Source organism: Ranitomeya imitator, chromosome 1 (assembly GCF_032444005.1).
Source record: "Ranitomeya imitator isolate aRanImi1 chromosome 1, aRanImi1.pri, whole genome shotgun sequence".
NCBI lineage: Eukaryota > Metazoa > Chordata > Amphibia > Anura > Dendrobatidae > Ranitomeya > Ranitomeya imitator.
In genome coordinates this window covers 957,211,163-957,229,374 of record NC_091282.1, presented here as the reverse complement: position 1 = coordinate 957,229,374, position 18,212 = coordinate 957,211,163, and the positions used below count along the sequence as shown (strand labels likewise).

General features: G+C 54.7%; 1 protein-coding gene across 2 annotated transcripts in view; it reads right to left on the bottom strand.

Annotated features, from left to right (window-relative positions):
- PDE5A (phosphodiesterase 5A) overlaps positions 1–18,212 on the bottom strand; it is a 518,628-nt gene that overhangs the window by 74,626 nt on the left and 425,790 nt on the right. The window lies entirely within an intron of this gene.

The window sequence follows — 18,212 nt, the reverse complement described above, 5'->3', positions numbered from 1 at the left end:
GATGTATTTGGGGAGGTGGCGGAGACATTAAAGTCATAGAGGTTTATCCCAATCAAATAGAATAGCATGTTTTTTGTTTTTTTTTAAGACGTTCGGAGTGACAAAGATATTGACTATGTAAATTTTTTTTTTATTTTGTCAGATATTGATGTTTCACTATTCCACGCCCTTCCCCTTCTTTTTTTTCTTTTTTTTTTTCTTTTCCCACACTTTCATCTTCATCATCATCAGCATCTTTGACATCAACTTCTTCACCTTATTCATCTTCTTCTTCATCTTCTACCTATTTTTTTTTTTTTATTACATTCTTCATATTCATTTTATTCAACTATTATTATTCTTCTTATTCTACATATTCTTTTTATTCCACTGTTATTATTCTTCCTATTCTACTTCTTCATCATATTCTCATTTGTGACAGGCATTCCCGTAGTTGTTATCTATAAAAGTTTGAAGATTACACCTTCCGTTCTGCCAGTCACAAAAGTTACATTTGTCCGCGTTCAGTTTGGCCTGCAGCATCAGGCTTTATCCAGGGGCACCACGAGGAGGAACGGACTCACCCCCATACACTGCTTAGTCTTCTTCTGCATATAATTTAGATAATATCTTTTGCTCTGATATTAAGTCTTATGCTTAATGTTCTTCTGCTCTTTGTTCTGCAGCCTCTTGTTCTTCTGCTTCTCGGTCTTCCATGTTGTCGTCTCCAGGGTCGTCGTCTCCAGTGTCGTCATCTCCGCCGTCGTCGTCGTCGTCATCGGGGTGGTCTTCCGTGTCGTCGTCATCGTGGTGGTCTTCCGGGTCGTCGACGTTAGGGTCTTCAACTTGGAAATGTAGCAGAAGGTACAAGAAGGCTGAGAAAATGCCAAGAACCAGCTGATGGAACTGGAACTCGGATGGCTACCCGAAGGTTCAAGAGCCTATGGAACTACCGAGGACCAGCTGACGTTACTGGAACCCGGTTACTAAGCAGGAGGTACCCGTGCTAAAAAGCACTACCAAGGACCGCCTGACGTTGACGGAACTCGGATACCCAGAAGGAGGCACCTAAGCCAAAGGCTCTGCCCGGAACCAGCTGACGTTACTGGAACCAGGATGGGGAGCAGAAGGTACAAGAGCAAAAGACACTGCCGAGAACCAGCTGACGGTACTGGAACCCGGATGGGTAGCCGAAGGTCCAAGAGCCAATGGAACTACCGAGGACCAGCTGACGTTACTGGAACCCGGTTACTAAGCAGGAGGTACCCGTGCCTGAAAGCACTACCAAGGACCACCTGACGTTGGTGGAACTTGGATACCCAGAAGGAGGCACCTAAGCCAAAGGCTCTGCCCGGAACCAGCTGACGGTACTGGAACCAGGATGGGGAGCAGAAGGTACAAGAGCAAAAGACACTGCCGAGAACCAGCTGACGGTGCTGGAACCAGGTGGTGGACCCGAAGGCCCACAGGAGAGGAGAGAACAGCTAGGCCGCGAGGCAGCCGCAGTTACCGAACCCCAACAGTCCTACAGGGGGAGCTGGGCCTACTGGCACTACAGAACCAGCCTTGACTACCAGTTCACGCAGCCCACATAGGAAGCTCCTAAACTGGAGGCACCCTGGAGTTGGCTAACCCGACCGCACCACGACGAGGCAAGCATAGGTGTCTCAGTGAGCTTGACACAACCCGGAAACAGCTGACGGTGCTGAAACCAGGCTTGGCACGAGGGAGTACCTGTGACAAAAACACTGCCGAGAACCAGCTGGCGGTGCTGGAACCCGGATGCGTTGCCCCAGTGTGCAAGAGCCAATGGCACGACCGAGGACCAGCTGACGGTGCTGGAACCCGGTTACTAAGCTGTAGGTGCCCGCGCTTAAAAGCACTACCAAGGACCGCCTGGCGTTGGCGGAACTCGGATACCCAGGAGGAGGCACCTAAGCCAAAGGCTCGGCCCGGAACCAGCTGACGGTGCTGGAACCAGGTGGTGGACCCGAAGGTCCACAGGAGAGGAGAGAACAGCTAGGCCGCGAGGCAGCCGCAGTTACCGAACCCCAACAGTCCTACAGGGGGAGCTGGGCCTACTGGCACTACAGAACCAGCCTTGACTACCAGTTCACGCAGCCCACATAGGAAGCTCCTAAACTGGAGGCACCCTGGAGTTGGCTAACCCGACCGCACCACGACGAGGCAAGCATAGGTGTCTCAGTGAAGTTGACACAACCCGGAAACAGCTGACGGTGCTGAAACCAGGCTTGGCACGAGGGAGTACCTGTGACAAGAACACTGCCGAGAACCAGCTGGCGGTGCTGGAACCCGGATGCGTTGCCCCAGTGTGCAAGAGCCAATGGCACGACCGAGGACCAGCTGACGGTGCTGGAACCCGGTTACTAAGCTGTAGGTGCCCGCGCTTAAAAGCACTACCAAGGACCGCCTGGCGTTGGCGGAACTCGGATACCCAGGAGGAGGCACCTAAGCCAAAGGCTCGGCCCGGAACCAGCTGACGGTGCTGGAACCAGGTGGTGGACCCGAAGGTCCACAGGAGAGGAGAGAACAGCTAGGCCGCGAGGCAGCCGCAGTTACCGAACCCCAACAGTCCTACAGGGGGAGCTGGGCCTACTGGCACTACAGAACCAGCCTTGACTACCAGTTCACGCAGCCCACATAGGAAGCTCCTAAACTGGAGGCACCCTGGAGTTGGCTAACCCGACCGCACCACGACGAGGCAAGCATAGGTGTCTCAGTGAAGTTGACACAACCCGGAAACAGCTGACGGTGCTGAAACCAGGCTTGGCACGAGGGAGTACCTGTGACAAGAACACTGCCGAGAACCAGCTGGCGGTGCTGGAACCCGGATGCGTTGCCCCAGTGTGCAAGAGCCAATGGCACGACCGAGGACCAGCTGACGGTGCTGGAACCCGGTTACTAAGCTGTAGGTGCCCGCGCTTAAAAGCACTACCAAGGACCGCCTGGCGTTGGCGGAACTCGGATACCCAGGAGGAGGCACCTAAGCCAAAGGCTCGGCCCGGAACCAGCTGACGGTGCTGGAACCAGGTGGTGGACCCGAAGGTCCACAGGAGAGGAGAGAACAGCTAGGCCGCGAGGCAGCCGCAGTTACCGAACCCCAACAGTCCTACAGGGGGAGCTGGGCCTACTGGCACTACAGAACCAGCCTTGACTACCAGTTCACGCAGCCCACATAGGAAGCTCCTAAACTGGAGGCACCCTGGAGTTGGCTAACCCGACCGCACCACGACGAGGCAAGCATAGGTGTCTCAGTGAAGTTGACACAACCCGGAAACAGCTGACGGTGCTGAAACCAGGCTTGGCACGAGGGAGTACCTGTGACAAGAACACTGCCGAGAACCAGCTGGCGGTGCTGGAACCCGGATGCGTTGCCCCAGTGTGCAAGAGCCAATGGCACGACCGAGGACCAGCTGATGGTGCTGGAACCCGGTTACTAAGCTGTAGGTGCCCGCGCTTAAAAGCACTACCAAGGACCGCCTGGCGTTGGCGGAACTCGGATACCCAGGAGGAGGCACCTAAGCCAAAGGCTCGGCCCGGAACCAGCTGACGGTGCTGGAACCAGGTGGTGGACCCGAAGGTCCACAGGAGAGGAGAGAACAGCTAGGCCGCGAGGCAGCCGCAGTTACCGAACCCCAACAGTCCTACAGGGGGAGCTGGGCCTACTGGCACTACAGAACCAGCCTTGACTACCAGTTCACGCAGCCCACATAGGAAGCTCCTAAACTGGAGGCACCCTGGAGTTGGCTAACCCGACCGCACCACGACGAGGCAAGCATAGGTGTCTCAGTGAAGTTGACACAACCCGGAAACAGCTGACGGTGCTGAAACCAGGCTTGGCACGAGGGAGTACCTGTGACAAGAACACTGCCGAGAACCAGCTGGCGGTGCTGGAACCCGGATGCGTTGCCCCAGTGTGCAAGAGCCAATGGCACGACCGAGGACCAGCTGACGGTGCTGGAACCCGGTTACTAAGCTGTAGGTGCCCGCGCTTAAAAGCACTACCAAGGACCGCCTGGCGTTGGCGGAACTCGGATACCCAGGAGGAGGCACCTAAGCCAAAGGCTCGGCCCGGAACCAGCTGACGGTGCTGGAACCAGGTGGTGGACCCGAAGGTCCACAGGAGAGGAGAGAACAGCTAGGCCGCGAGGCAGCCGCAGTTACCGAACCCCAACAGTCCTACAGGGGGAGCTGGGCCTACTGGCACTACAGAACCAGCCTTGACTACCAGTTCACGCAGCCCACATAGGAAGCTCCTAAACTGGAGGCACCCTGGAGTTGGCTAACCCGACCGCACCACGACGAGGCAAGCATAGGTGTCTCAGTGAAGTTGACACAACCCGGAAACAGCTGACGGTGCTGAAACCAGGCTTGGCACGAGGGAGTACCTGTGACAAGAACACTGCCGAGAACCAGCTGGCGGTGCTGGAACCCGGATGCGTTGCCCCAGTGTGCAAGAGCCAATGGCACGACCGAGGACCAGCTGACGGTGCTGGAACCCGGTTACTAAGCTGTAGGTGCCCGCGCTTAAAAGCACTACCAAGGACCGCCTGGCGTTGGCGGAACTCGGATACCCAGGAGGAGGCACCTAAGCCAAAGGCTCGGCCCGGAACCAGCTGACGGTGCTGGAACCAGGTGGTGGACCCGAAGGTCCACAGGAGAGGAGAGAACAGCTAGGCCGCGAGGCAGCCGCAGTTACCGAACCCCAACAGTCCTACAGGGGGAGCTGGGCCTACTGGCACTACAGAACCAGCCTTGACTACCAGTTCACGCAGCCCACATAGGAAGCTCCTAAACTGGAGGCACCCTGGAGTTGGCTAACCCGACCGCACCACGACGAGGCAAGCATAGGTGTCTCAGTGAAGTTGACACAACCCGGAAACAGCTGACGGTGCTGAAACCAGGCTTGGCACGAGGGAGTACCTGTGACAAGAACACTGCCGAGAACCAGCTGGCGGTGCTGGAACCCGGATGCGTTGCCCCAGTGTGCAAGAGCCAATGGCACGACCGAGGACCAGCTGACGGTGCTGGAACCCGGTTACTAAGCTGTAGGTGCCCGCGCTTAAAAGCACTACCAAGGACCGCCTGGCGTTGGCGGAACTCGGATACCCAGGAGGAGGCACCTAAGCCAAAGGCTCGGCCCGGAACCAGCTGACGGTGCTGGAACCAGGTGGTGGACCCGAAGGTCCACAGGAGAGGAGAGAACAGCTAGGCCGCGAGGCAGCCGCAGTTACCGAACCCCAACAGTCCTACAGGGGGAGCTGGGCCTACTGGCACTACAGAACCAGCCTTGACTACCAGTTCACGCAGCCCACATAGGAAGCTCCTAAACTGGAGGCACCCTGGAGTTGGCTAACCCGACCGCACCACGACGAGGCAAGCATAGGTGTCTCAGTGAAGTTGACACAACCCGGAAACAGCTGACGGTGCTGAAACCAGGCTTGGCACGAGGGAGTACCTGTGACAAGAACACTGCCGAGAACCAGCTGGCGGTGCTGGAACCCGGATGCGTTGCCCCAGTGTGCAAGAGCCAATGGCACGACCGAGGACCAGCTGACGGTGCTGGAACCCGGTTACTAAGCTGTAGGTGCCCGCGCTTAAAAGCACTACCAAGGACCGCCTGGCGTTGGCGGAACTCGGATACCCAGGAGGAGGCACCTAAGCCAAAGGCTCGGCCCGGAACCAGCTGACGGTGCTGGAACCAGGTGGTGGACCCGAAGGTCCACAGGAGAGGAGAGAACAGCTAGGCCGCGAGGCAGCCGCAGTTACCGAACCCCAACAGTCCTACAGGGGGAGCTGGGCCTACTGGCACTACAGAACCAGCCTTGACTACCAGTTCACGCAGCCCACATAGGAAGCTCCTAAACTGGAGGCACCCTGGAGTTGGCTAACCCGACCGCACCACGACGAGGCAAGCATAGGTGTCTCAGTGAGCTTGACACAACCCGGAAACAGCTGACGGTGCTGAAACCAGGCTTGGCACGAGGGAGTACCTGTGACAAAAACACTGCCGAGAACCAGCTGGCGGTGCTGGAACCCGGATGCGTTGCCCCAGTGTGCAAGAGCCAATGGCACGACCGAGGACCAGCTGACGGTGCTGGAACCCGGTTACTAAGCTGTAGGTGCCCGCGCTTAAAAGCACTACCAAGGACCGCCTGGCGTTGGCGGAACTCGGATACCCAGGAGGAGGCACCTAAGCCAAAGGCTCGGCCCGGAACCAGCTGACGGTGCTGGAACCAGGTGGTGGACCCGAAGGTCCACAGGAGAGGAGAGAACAGCTAGGCCGCGAGGCAGCCGCAGTTACCGAACCCCAACAGTCCTACAGGGGGAGCTGGGCCTACTGGCACTACAGAACCAGCCTTGACTACCAGTTCACGCAGCCCACATAGGAAGCTCCTAAACTGGAGGCACCCTGGAGTTGGCTAACCCGACCGCACCACGACGAGGCAAGCATAGGTGTCTCAGTGAAGTTGACACAACCCGGAAACAGCTGACGGTGCTGAAACCAGGCTTGGCACGAGGGAGTACCTGTGACAAGAACACTGCCGAGAACCAGCTGGCGGTGCTGGAACCCGGATGCGTTGCCCCAGTGTGCAAGAGCCAATGGCACGACCGAGGACCAGCTGACGGTGCTGGAACCCGGTTACTAAGCTGTAGGTGCCCGCGCTTAAAAGCACTACCAAGGACCGCCTGGCGTTGGCGGAACTCGGATACCCAGGAGGAGGCACCTAAGCCAAAGGCTCGGCCCGGAACCAGCTGACGGTGCTGGAACCAGGTGGTGGACCCGAAGGTCCACAGGAGAGGAGAGAACAGCTAGGCCGCGAGGCAGCCGCAGTTACCGAACCCCAACAGTCCTACAGGGGGAGCTGGGCCTACTGGCACTACAGAACCAGCCTTGACTACCAGTTCACGCAGCCCACATAGGAAGCTCCTAAACTGGAGGCACCCTGGAGTTGGCTAACCCGACCGCACCACGACGAGGCAAGCATAGGTGTCTCAGTGAGCTTGACACAACCCGGAAACAGCTGACGGTGCTGAAACCAGGCTTGGCACGAGGGAGTACCTGTGACAAAAACACTGCCGAGAACCAGCTGGCGGTGCTGGAACCCGGATGCGTTGCCTTGCCTATTAAAGATTGTCTTCCTAGAGCCCCAACTAGCGGTGTTGGAGCAAAGGGTAAGCAGGGGGAGATGAGTGTAGGCCGAAGCCTGCACTGGAGGCAGCTTTGTGTCTGCGTTGCGTTTGCAGGACACTTTGCCGGCTACACACTGGGGGAACAGCTGGCGTTGCTGAACCCCACTAACACAATGGCGTGTGTTTTTCTCTGTGCAGCTAGCACTTGCGGGCAAAAACTAGCGATGTTAGAGCCCGTGTTGAAGCAGGAGGAGGAGGAGAGGAGCAGAGTGTAGGCCGAAGCTTAGTTGAACCAATTTCAAAGGAAACCTTTAACCCCCCCCTCAGGTGTTACAAAGTACAAGAGACACACCTTGTGCAGTATTAATGCTGCACAAGTGAAAGGTTGCTCTATTAATTTGTCTACTTGCACACGCTGAATGAAAGACATACACAATTTACCCCATTCTACAGTCAAACTGTAGTGGATGCGTGACTTGGTTTTTTGATGAGACGCAGCACAGGTGTCCAAAATAACGCCTTGGTGCTTGGAGCAGCTTCCTGAGCGTTGTTATTTGCTGTACAGGAGTCTGCGCTCTTGTGTTATCCCTTGGCAATGCCCTGTTAGCGCTGCCCATCTTATGACATCATTTCATGTTGGCCGGTGCGGTTAACGATGGCCATAAATCCCAGACCCACAGTGTCTTTTCATAAAGCCACACTGCGGTGCTGGGATTCGTGGCCTTGAGCAGTAAATATTTTGGCCGCTCACACACGTCCTTACACCTGCTTCAGACTGGGCGGCCTCTGCTGATCCCTTCTTGCATGCCGCGGCCATGAGGCTGCACAGTCTGAAGAAGGCTGAAGGAGATGAGTTAAGACAGGCGAAGATATGCACTGCTCGTGCCCATCAATCACACCCTCGCAGTCAAAATAATTAAGACAACGAGGAGCATTTTATTCAGGCAGGGCGGACGAACAGGCGCAAGTAGCCAACCAATGATGTCAGAAGACGGGAAGCGCTACCAAGGGGGGTGCTGCGTATCATTAGAAAGGAAAGTCACACCTCAGGGACAGTGGAATGGTCTCAAAGAGACACATTTTGTACGTGTTGAGTTCCACGTGGGCAAGGAGAAAACATCAGCCACCTTGTACAAATGCAGCAGTACTGCTGTACAAGGTGGCTGTTATACATAGAAACACCTGGGGGTGGGGGCCAGGCTCCCTTCAATTTCAGTTCATGTGCCTGCGTGGCGTTTGCAGGTCACGTTGCAAGCTGCACAGCAGGGGAACAGCTGGCGGTGCTGAACCCCACTAACACATTGGCTGGTGTTTTTCTCTGTGCAGCTAGCATTTCCGGGCAAAAACTAGCGGTGTTTGAGCCCAGGGTCAGCAGGAGGAGGAGGAGAGGAGCAAAGTGTAGGCCGAAGCCTGCACTGGTGGCAGCTTTTGGTCGGTTGTGCCAGCGTGGCTTGTGCTGGACACGATGCCGGCTACACAGCGGGGGAACAGCTGGCGTTGCTGAACCCCACTAACACATTGGCTGGTGTTTTTCTCTGTGCAGCTAGCATTTCCGGGCAAAAACTAGCGGTGTTTGAGCCCAGGGTCAGCAGGAGGAGGAGGAGAGGAGCAAAGTGTAGGCCGAAGCCTGCACTGGTGGCAGCTTTTGGTCGGTTGTGCCAGCGTGGCTTGTGCTGGACACGATGCCGGCTACACAGCGGGGGAACAGCTGGCGTTGCTGAACCCCACTAACACATTGGCTGGTGTTTTTCTCTGTGCAGCTAGCATTTCCGGGCAAAAACTAGCGTTGTTAGAGCCCAGGGTCAGCAGGAGGAGGAGGAGAGGAGCAAAGTGTAGGCCGAAGCCTAGTTGAACCAATTTCAAAGGTTACCTTTAACCCCCCCTCAGGTGTTACAAAGAACAAGAGCCACTCCTTCTGCAGCATTAATGCTGCACAAGTAAAAGGTTGCTCTATTAATTTGTCTACTTGCACAAGCTGAATGCAACACGTAGACTATTTAGCCCATTATACTGTTTAACAGTAGTGGAGGCGTGACTTGTCTTTTTAAAGAAAAGCAGCACAGGTGTCGAAAACACCTTTTTGCATGGGCGCAGCTTCCTGAGCGTTGTTAGTTGCTGTACAGGAGTCTGCGCTCTTGTGATCCTTTGGCCATGCGCTGTGAGCGCTTCCTGTCTTATGACCTCATTTCATGTTGGCCGTTGCGGTTAGCGATGGACATGAATCCCAGACCCACAGTGTGTTTTTAAAAAATCACACTGCGGTGCTGGGATTCGTGCCCTGGTGCAGTAAATATGTTTGCCGCTCACACATGTCCTTACACCTGCTTCAGACTGGACGGCCTCATCTGATCCCTTATCGCCTGCCGAGGCCATGAGGACACCCAGTCTGAAGAAGGCGGAAGGAGATGAGTGAACACAGGCAAACATATGCACTGCACATGCCCATCAATCACACCCTCGCTGTCCAAAAAAATAAGACACCGAGGGGCGTTGTTTCGAGCAGGGGAGATGCACAGGCGCAGCCAGCTAACCAATGATGTCAAAAGACGGGCAGCGCTAACAAGGGTGGTGCTGCGTGTCATTACAAAGGAAAGTCACACCTCAGGGACATTGTAATGGTCTCTAATGAGACACATTTTGTACGTGTTGAGTTCCACGTGGGCAAGGAGAAAAAGTCAGCCACCTCGTACAAATGCAGCAGTACTGCTGTACAAGGTGGCTGTTATACATAGAAACACCTGTGGGTGGGGGGCAGGCTCCCTTCAATTTCAGTTCATGTGCCTGCGTGGCGTTTGCAGGTCACGTTGCAAGCTACACAGCAGGGGAACAGCTGGCGTTGCTGAACCCCACTGACACATTGACTGGTGTTTTTCTCTGTGCAGATTGCATGTCCGGGCAAAAACTAGCGGTGTTAGAGCCCAGGGTCAGCAGGAGGAGGAGGAGAGGAGCAAAGTGTAGGCCGAAGCCTGCACTGGTGGCAGCTTTTGGTCGGTTGTGCCAGCGTGGCTTGTGCTGGACACGATGCCGGCTACACAGCGGGGGAACAGCTGGCGGTGCTGAACCCCACTAACACATTGGCTGGTGTTTTTCTCTGTGCAGCTAGCATTTCCGGGCAAAAACTAGCGGTGTTTGAGCCCAGGGTCAGCAGGAGGAGTAGAGGAGCAGAGTGTAGGCCGAAGCCTAGTTGAACCAATTTCCAAGGTTACCTTTAACCCCCCCCCTCAGGTGTTGCAAGGTACAAGAGCCACACCTTGAACAGCATTAATGATGCACAAGTCAAAGGTTGCTCTATTTAATTTTGCTCCTTGCACACGCTGAATTAAACACGTACACTATTTAGCCCATTATACTGTCAAACAGTAGTGGAGGCGTGACTACTAGTCTTTTTAAGGAGACGCAGCACAGGTGTACAAATTTACACCTAGGTGCTGTGCGCAGATTCCTTACCGTTGTTATTTGCAGTACAGGAAACTGCGCTCTTGTGTTATCCCTTGGCAATACCCTGTTAGTGCAGGCCGTCTCATGACCTCATTTCATGTTGGCCGGTGCGGTTAACGATGGCCATAAATCCCAGACCCACAGTGGCTTTTCCTAAAGTCACACTGCGGTGCTGGGATTCGTGGCCTTGTGCAGTAAATATGTTCGCCGCTCACACATGTCCTTACACCTGCTTCAGACTGGGCGGCCTCAGCTGATCCCTTATCGCATGCCGCGGCCATGAGGCCGCACAGTCAGAAGAAGGCGGAAGGAGGGGAGTGAAAACAGGGGAACATATGCACTGCTCGTGCCCATCAATCACACCCTCGCAGTCAAAATATATGAGACAACGGGGGGCGTTGTGTCGGGCAGGGGGGACGCACAGGCACAGCCAGCCAACCAATGATGTCAGGAGACGGGCAGCGCTAACAATGGGGGTGCTGCGTGTCATTAAAAAGGAAAGTCACACCTCAGGGACATTGTAATGGTCTGTAATGAGACACATTTTGTACTTGTTGAGTTCCACGTGTGCAAGGAGAAAAAGTCAGCCACCTTGTACAAATGCAGCAGTACTGCTGTACAAGGTGGCTGTTATACATAGAAACACCTGGGGGGGTGGGGGGCAGGCTCCCTTCAATTTCAGTTCATGTGCCTGCGTGGCGTTTGCAGGTCACGTTGCAAGCTACACAGCAGGGGAACAGCTGGCGTTGCTGAACCCCACTGACACATTGACTGGTGTTTTTCTCTGTGCAGATTGCATGTCCGGGCAAAAACTAGCGGTGTTAGAGCCCAGGGTCAGCAGGAGGAGGAGGAGAGGAGCAAAGTGTAGGCCGAAGCCTGCACTGGTGGCAGCTTTTGTTCTGTTGTGCCAGCGTGGCTTGTGCTGGACACGTTGCCGACTACACAGCAGGGGAACAGCTGGCGGTGCTGAACCCCACTAACACATTGGCTGGTGTTTTTCTCTGTGCAGCTAGCATTTCCGGGCAAAAACTAGCGGTGTTTGAGCCCAGGGTCAGCAGGAGGAGTAGAGGAGCAGAGTGTAGGCCGAAGCCTAGTTGAACCAATTTCAAAGGTTACCTTTAACCCCCCCCTCAGGTGTTGCAAGGTACAAGAGCCACACCTTGAACAGCATTAATGATGCACAAGTCAAAGGTTGCTCTATTTAATTTTGCTCCTTGCACACGCTGAATTAAACACGTACACTATTTAGCCCATTATACTGTCAAACAGTTGTGGAGGCGTGACTTGTCTTTTTAACGAGACGCAGCACAGGTGTCAAAATTTGCACCTAGGTACTGGGCGCAGATTCCTGAGCGTTGTTATTTGCTGTACAGGAGTCTGCGCTCTTGTGTTATCCCTTGGCAATACCCTGTTAGTGCAGGCCGTCTCATGACCTCATTTCATGTTGGCCGGTGCGGTTAACGATGGCCATAAATCCCAGACCCACAGTGGCTTTTCCTAAAGTCACACTGCGGTGCTGGGATTCGTGGCCTTGTGCAGTAAATATGTTCGCCGCTCACACATGTCCTTACACCTGCTTCAGACTGGGCGGCCTCAGCTGATCCCTTATCGCATGCCGCGGCCATGAGGCCGCACAGTCAGAAGAAGGCGGAAGGAGGGGAGTGAAAACAGGGGAACATATGCACTGCTCGTGCCCATCAATCACACCCTCGCAGTCAAAATATATGAGACAACGGGGGGCGTTGTGTCGGGCAGGGGGGACGCACAGGCACAGCCAGCCAACCAATGATGTCAGGAGACGGGCAGCGCTAACAATGGGGGTGCTGCGTGTCATTACAAAGGAAAGTCACACCTCAGGGACATTGTAATGGTCTCTAATGAGACACATTTTGTACGTGTTGAGTTCCACGTGGGCAAGGAGAAAAAGTCAGCCACCTCGTACAAATGCAGCAGTACTGCTGTACAAGGTGGCTGATATACATAGAAACACCTGTGGGTGGGGGGCAGGCTCCCTTCAATTTCAGTTCATGTGCCTGCGTGGCGTTTGCAGGTCACGTTGCAAGCTACACAGCAGGGGAACAGCTGGCGTTGCTGAACCCCACTGACACATTGACTGGTGTTTTTCTCTGTGCAGATTGCATGTCCGGGCAGAAACTGGCGTTGTTTGAGCCCAGGGTCAGCAGGAGGAGGAGAGGAGCAAAGTGTAGGCCGAAGCCTGCACTGGTGGCAGCTTTTGGTCGGTTGTGCCAGCGTGGCTTGTGCTGGACACGATGCCGGCTACACAGCGGGGGAACAGCAGGCGGTGCTGAACCCCACTAACACATTGGCTGGTGTTTTTCTCTGTGCAGCTAGCATGTCCGGGCAGAAACTGGCGTTGTTTGAGCCCAGGGTCAGCAGGAGGAGGAGAGGAGCAAAGTGTAGGCCGAAGCCTGCACTGGTGGCAGCTTTTGGTCGGTTGTGCCAGCGTGGCTTGTGCTGGACACGTTGCCGACTACACAGCAGGGGAACAGCTGGCGGTGCTGAACCCCACTAACACATTGGCTGGTGTTTTTCTCTGTGCAGCTAGCATTTCCGGGCAAAAACTAGCGGTGTTTGAGCCCAGGGTCAGCAGGAGGAGTAGAGGAGCAGAGTGTAGGCCGAAGCCTAGTTGAACCAATTTCAAAGGTTACCTTTAACCCCCCCCTCAGGTGTTGCAAGGTACAAGAGCCACACCTTGTGCAGCATTAATGCTGCACAAGTAAAAGGTTGCTCTATTTGTTTTGCTCCTTGCACACGCTGACTAAAACACGTACACTATTTAGCCCATTATACTGTCAAACAGTTGTGGAGGCGTGACTTGTCTTTTTAACGAGACGCAGCACAGGTGTCAAAATTTGCACCTAGGTACTGGGCGCAGATTCCTGAGCGTTGTTATTTGCTGTACAGGAGTCTGCGCTATTGTGATCCCTTGGCCATGCGCTGTGAGCGCTTCCTGTCTTCTGACCTCATTTCATGTCGGCCGTTGCGGTTAGCGATGGACATGAATCCCAGACCCACAGTGTGTTTTTAAAAAATCACACTGCGGTGCTGGGATTCGTGCCCTGGTGCACTAAATATGTTTGCCGCTCACACATGTCCTTACACCTGCTTCAGACTGGGCGGCCTCATCTGATCCCTTATCGCCTGCCGCGGCCATGAGGACACCCAGTCTGAAGAAGGCGGAAGGAGATGAGTGAACACAGGCAAACATATGCACTGCACATGCCCATCAATCACACCCTCGCTGTCCAAAAAAATAAGACACCGAGGGCCGTTGTTTCGAGCAGGGGAGATGCACAGGCGCAGCCAGCTAACCAATGATGTCAAAAGACGGGCAGCGCTAACAAGGGTGGTGCTGCGTGTCATTACAAAGGAAAGTCACACCTCAGGGACATTGTAATGGTCTCTAATGAGACACATTTTGTACGTGTTGAGTTCCACGTGGGCAAGGAGAAAAAGTCAGCCACCTCGTACAAATGCAGCAGTACTGCTGTACAAGGTGGCTGATATACATAGAAACACCTGTGGGTGGGGGGCAGGCTCCCTTCAATTTCAGTTCATGTGCCTGCGTGGCGTTTGCAGGTCACGTTGCAAGCTACACAGCAGGGGAACAGCTGGCGTTGCTGAACCCCACTGACACATTGACTGGTGTTTTTCTCTGTGCAGATTGCATGTCCGGGCAGAAACTGGCGTTGTTTGAGCCCAGGGTCAGCAGGAGGAGGAGAGGAGCAAAGTGTAGGCCGAAGCCTGCACTGGTGGCAGCTTTTGGTCGGTTGTGCCAGCGTGGCTTGTGCTGGACACGATGCCGGCTACACAGCGGGGGAACAGCAGGCGGTGCTGAACCCCACTAACACATTGGCTGGTGTTTTTCTCTGTGCAGCTAGCATGTCCGGGCAGAAACTGGCGTTGTTTGAGCCCAGGGTCAGCAGGAGGAGGAGAGGAGCAAAGTGTAGGCCGAAGCCTGCACTGGTGGCAGCTTTTGGTCGGTTGTGCCAGCGTGGCTTGTGCTGGACACGTTGCCGACTACACAGCAGGGGAACAGCTGGCGGTGCTGAACCCCACTAACACATTGGCTGGTGTTTTTCTCTGTGCAGCTAGCATTTCCGGGCAAAAACTAGCGGTGTTTGAGCCCAGGGTCAGCAGGAGGAGTAGAGGAGCAGAGTGTAGGCCGAAGCCTAGTTGAACCAATTTCAAAGGTTACCTTTAACCCCCCCCTCAGGTGTTGCAAGGTACAAGAGCCACACCTTGTGCAGCATTAATGCTGCACAAGTAAAAGGTTGCTCTATTTGTTTTGCTCCTTGCACACGCTGACTAAAACACGTACACTATTTAGCCCATTATACTGTCAAACAGTTGTGGAGGCGTGACTTGTCTTTTTAACGAGACGCAGCACAGGTGTCAAAATTTGCACCTAGGTACTGGGCGCAGATTCCTGAGCGTTGTTATTTGCTGTACAGGAGTCTGCGCTATTGTGATCCCTTGGCCATGCGCTGTGAGCGCTTCCTGTCTTCTGACCTCATTTCATGTCGGCCGTTGCGGTTAGCGATGGACATGAATCCCAGACCCACAGTGTGTTTTCAAACAATCACACTACGTGGCTGGGATTCGTGGCCTTGTGCAGTAAATAGGTTTGCCGCTTACACATGTCCTTACACCGGCTCCAGACTGGGCGGCCTCAGCTGATCCCTTATCGCCTACCACGGCCAGGAGGCCGCACAGTCTGAAGAAGGCGGAAGGAGATGAGTTAAGACAGGCGAACATATGCACTGCTCGTGCCCATAAACCACACCCTCGCTGACAAAATAAATATGACAACGAGGGGCGTTGTTTCTAGCAGGGCGGATGCACAGGCGCAGCCAGCTAACCATGATGACAAAAGACGGGAAACGCTACCAAGGGGGGTGCTGCGTATCATTACAAAGGAAAGTCACACCTCAGGGACAGTGGAATGGTCTCAATGAGACACATTTTGTACGTGTTGAGTTCCACGTGGGCAAGGAGAAAAAGTCAGCCACCTTGTACAAATGCAGCAGTACTGCTGTACTAGGTGGCTGTTATACATAGAAACACCTGGGGGGGTGGGGCCAGGTTCCCTTTTAATTTCAGTTCCTGTGCCTGCATGGCGTTTGCAGGTCACGTTGCCGGCTACACAGCAGGGGAACAGCTGGCGTTGCTGAACCCCACTAACACATTGGCTGGTGTTTTTCTCTGTGCAGCTAGCACTTCCGGGCAAAAACTAGCGGTGTTTGAGCCCAGGGTCAGCAGGAGGAGGAGAGGAGCAGAGTGTAGGCCGAAGCCTGCACTGGTGGCAGCTTTTGTTCTGTTGTGCCAGCGTGGCTTGTGCTGGACACGTTGCCGACTACACAGCAGGGGAACAGCTGGCGGTGCTGAACCCCACTGACACATCACCTAGTGTTTTTTTCTGTGTAGACAACACTTCCAGGTGGCAACTGACAGTGTTGAAACCCAGGGAATCAAAGAGGAGCAGAGTGTAGGCCGAAGCCTGCAGTGGAGCAAGTTGAAAGGGAACCTTTAACCCCCCCCCCCAGGCATTTGTTGCTGAAAGAGCCATCTTGTACAGCAGTAATACTGCACATGGAAAATGGTGGCTCCGAAAATTATGCTCCTTGCAAACGCTGAAGTACACACTCATATAATGTGTCCCCTCACACCGTCAAACCATCCCGGAAGTGGGACTTTCCTTTGTAATGTGACACAGCACAGCCGTCATTCCAACCCCCTTGGTGCCGGGCACCACCTCCTCAACGTTGTTTGGTTCTGTCACGGAGCCCGCACTGTAATGTTATCCCTTGGCCATGCACAGTTAGCGGTGCCCGTCTTCTGACATCATGTAGGTGTCAGGCTGGCAGTGCCTGTGCGTCCAAGCTGCCCGAGATCCAACCTTGCAGTGTCATCTAATGTAGTCCCACTGCGGGCCAGGGATCCATGGGCATGCGCAGTGCATATCATCGCCTCTCACTCACCTCCTTCCTGCTTCTTCAGACTGTGCGGCGTCACGGCCGTGGCATGCTATTAGGGATCAGCTGACGCCGCCTAGTCTGAAGAAGCGTGAAGAAGGGGAGTGAGAGGCTAGTATATGCACTGCGCATGGCCATGGATACCAGGCCCACTGTGGGATCACATTAGACGACACTGCGAGGTGTGATTTCGGGCAGCGTGGACGCACAGGCGCAGCCAGGACGACAACAAATGATGTCAGAGGACGGGCAGCGCAAACTGTGCATGGCCAAGGGATAACATAACAGCGCAGGGTCCATGACGGAATCAAACAACGCTAAGGAGGCAGCGCACGGTGCCAAGGGGGTAGCAATGACGGCTGTGCTGTGTCACATTACAAAGGAAAGTCCCACCTCCGGGACGGTTGGACGGTGTGAGGGGACACATTACATGAGTGTGTAGTTCAGCGTTTGCAAGGAGCATAATTTCAAGAGCGACCTTTCCCTTGTGCAGTATTAGTGCTGCACATGGTGGCTCTTTCAGTAACAAACGCCTAGGGGGGGGGGGGGACAGGTCCCCTTACATTTTAGTTGTGCCAGCGTGGCGGTCGCATGACACGTTGCCGGATACACAGCTGGGGATCAGCTGACGTTACTGAACCCCAATAACAGAGGAGCGACTGTTGACTGTGCACACAGCACTTCCAGGCACCAACTGGCGGTGTTAGAGCCCAGGGACAGCAGGAGGAGCAGATTGGAGGTATTGCCGCACACACAGCTGGGGATCAGCTGACGTTACTGAACCCCAATAACAGAGGAGCGACTGTTGACTGTGCACACAGCACTTCCAGGCACCAACTGGCGGTGTTAGAGCCCAGGGACAGCAGGAGGAGCAGATTGGAGGTATTGCCGCACACACAGCTGGGGATCAGCTGACGTTACTGAACCCCAATAACAGAGGAGCGACTGTTGACTGTGCACACAGCACTTCCAGGCACCAACTGGCGGTGTTAGAGCCCAGGGACAGCAGGAGGAGCAGAGGAACAGAGTGTAGGCCGAAGCCTGATTGGAGCAAGTTGAAAGGAAACCTTTAACCCCCCCCCCCAAGACGTTTGTAGCTGAAAGAGCCATGTTGTGCAGCACTAAGGATGCAAAAGGAAAAGGTTGCTCTTTTAATTATGCTCCTTGCAAACACCGAAGTAAACACTAAAAATGTGTCCCTTTATACCGTTAAACCGTTCCGGAGGTGCGAATTTCCTTCGTAATGGGACACAGCACAGCTGTCATTCCTATCCCCTTGATGCCGTGCGCTGCCTCCTCAGCGTTGTTTTAAGCTGCCACGGAGCCTGCGCTGTTCTGTTAGCCCTTGGCCATGCCCAATTAGCGCTGCCTGTCTTCTGACATAATTTGGTGTCAGGCTGTCAGTGCCTGTGCGTCCACGCTGCTCCAGATCCCACCTCGCAGTCTCATCTAACGTAATCCCACTGCGGGCCTTGGAACCATGGGCATGCACAGTGCATAACCTCGACTCTCACTCCCCTCCTTCCCTCTTCTTCAGACTGTGCGGTGTCACGGCCGTGGCATGCTAGGGATCAGCTGACGGCGCACAGTCTAAAGAAGGCGGAGGGAAATGAGCGAGAGCCCGAGGGGAAGATATGCACTGCG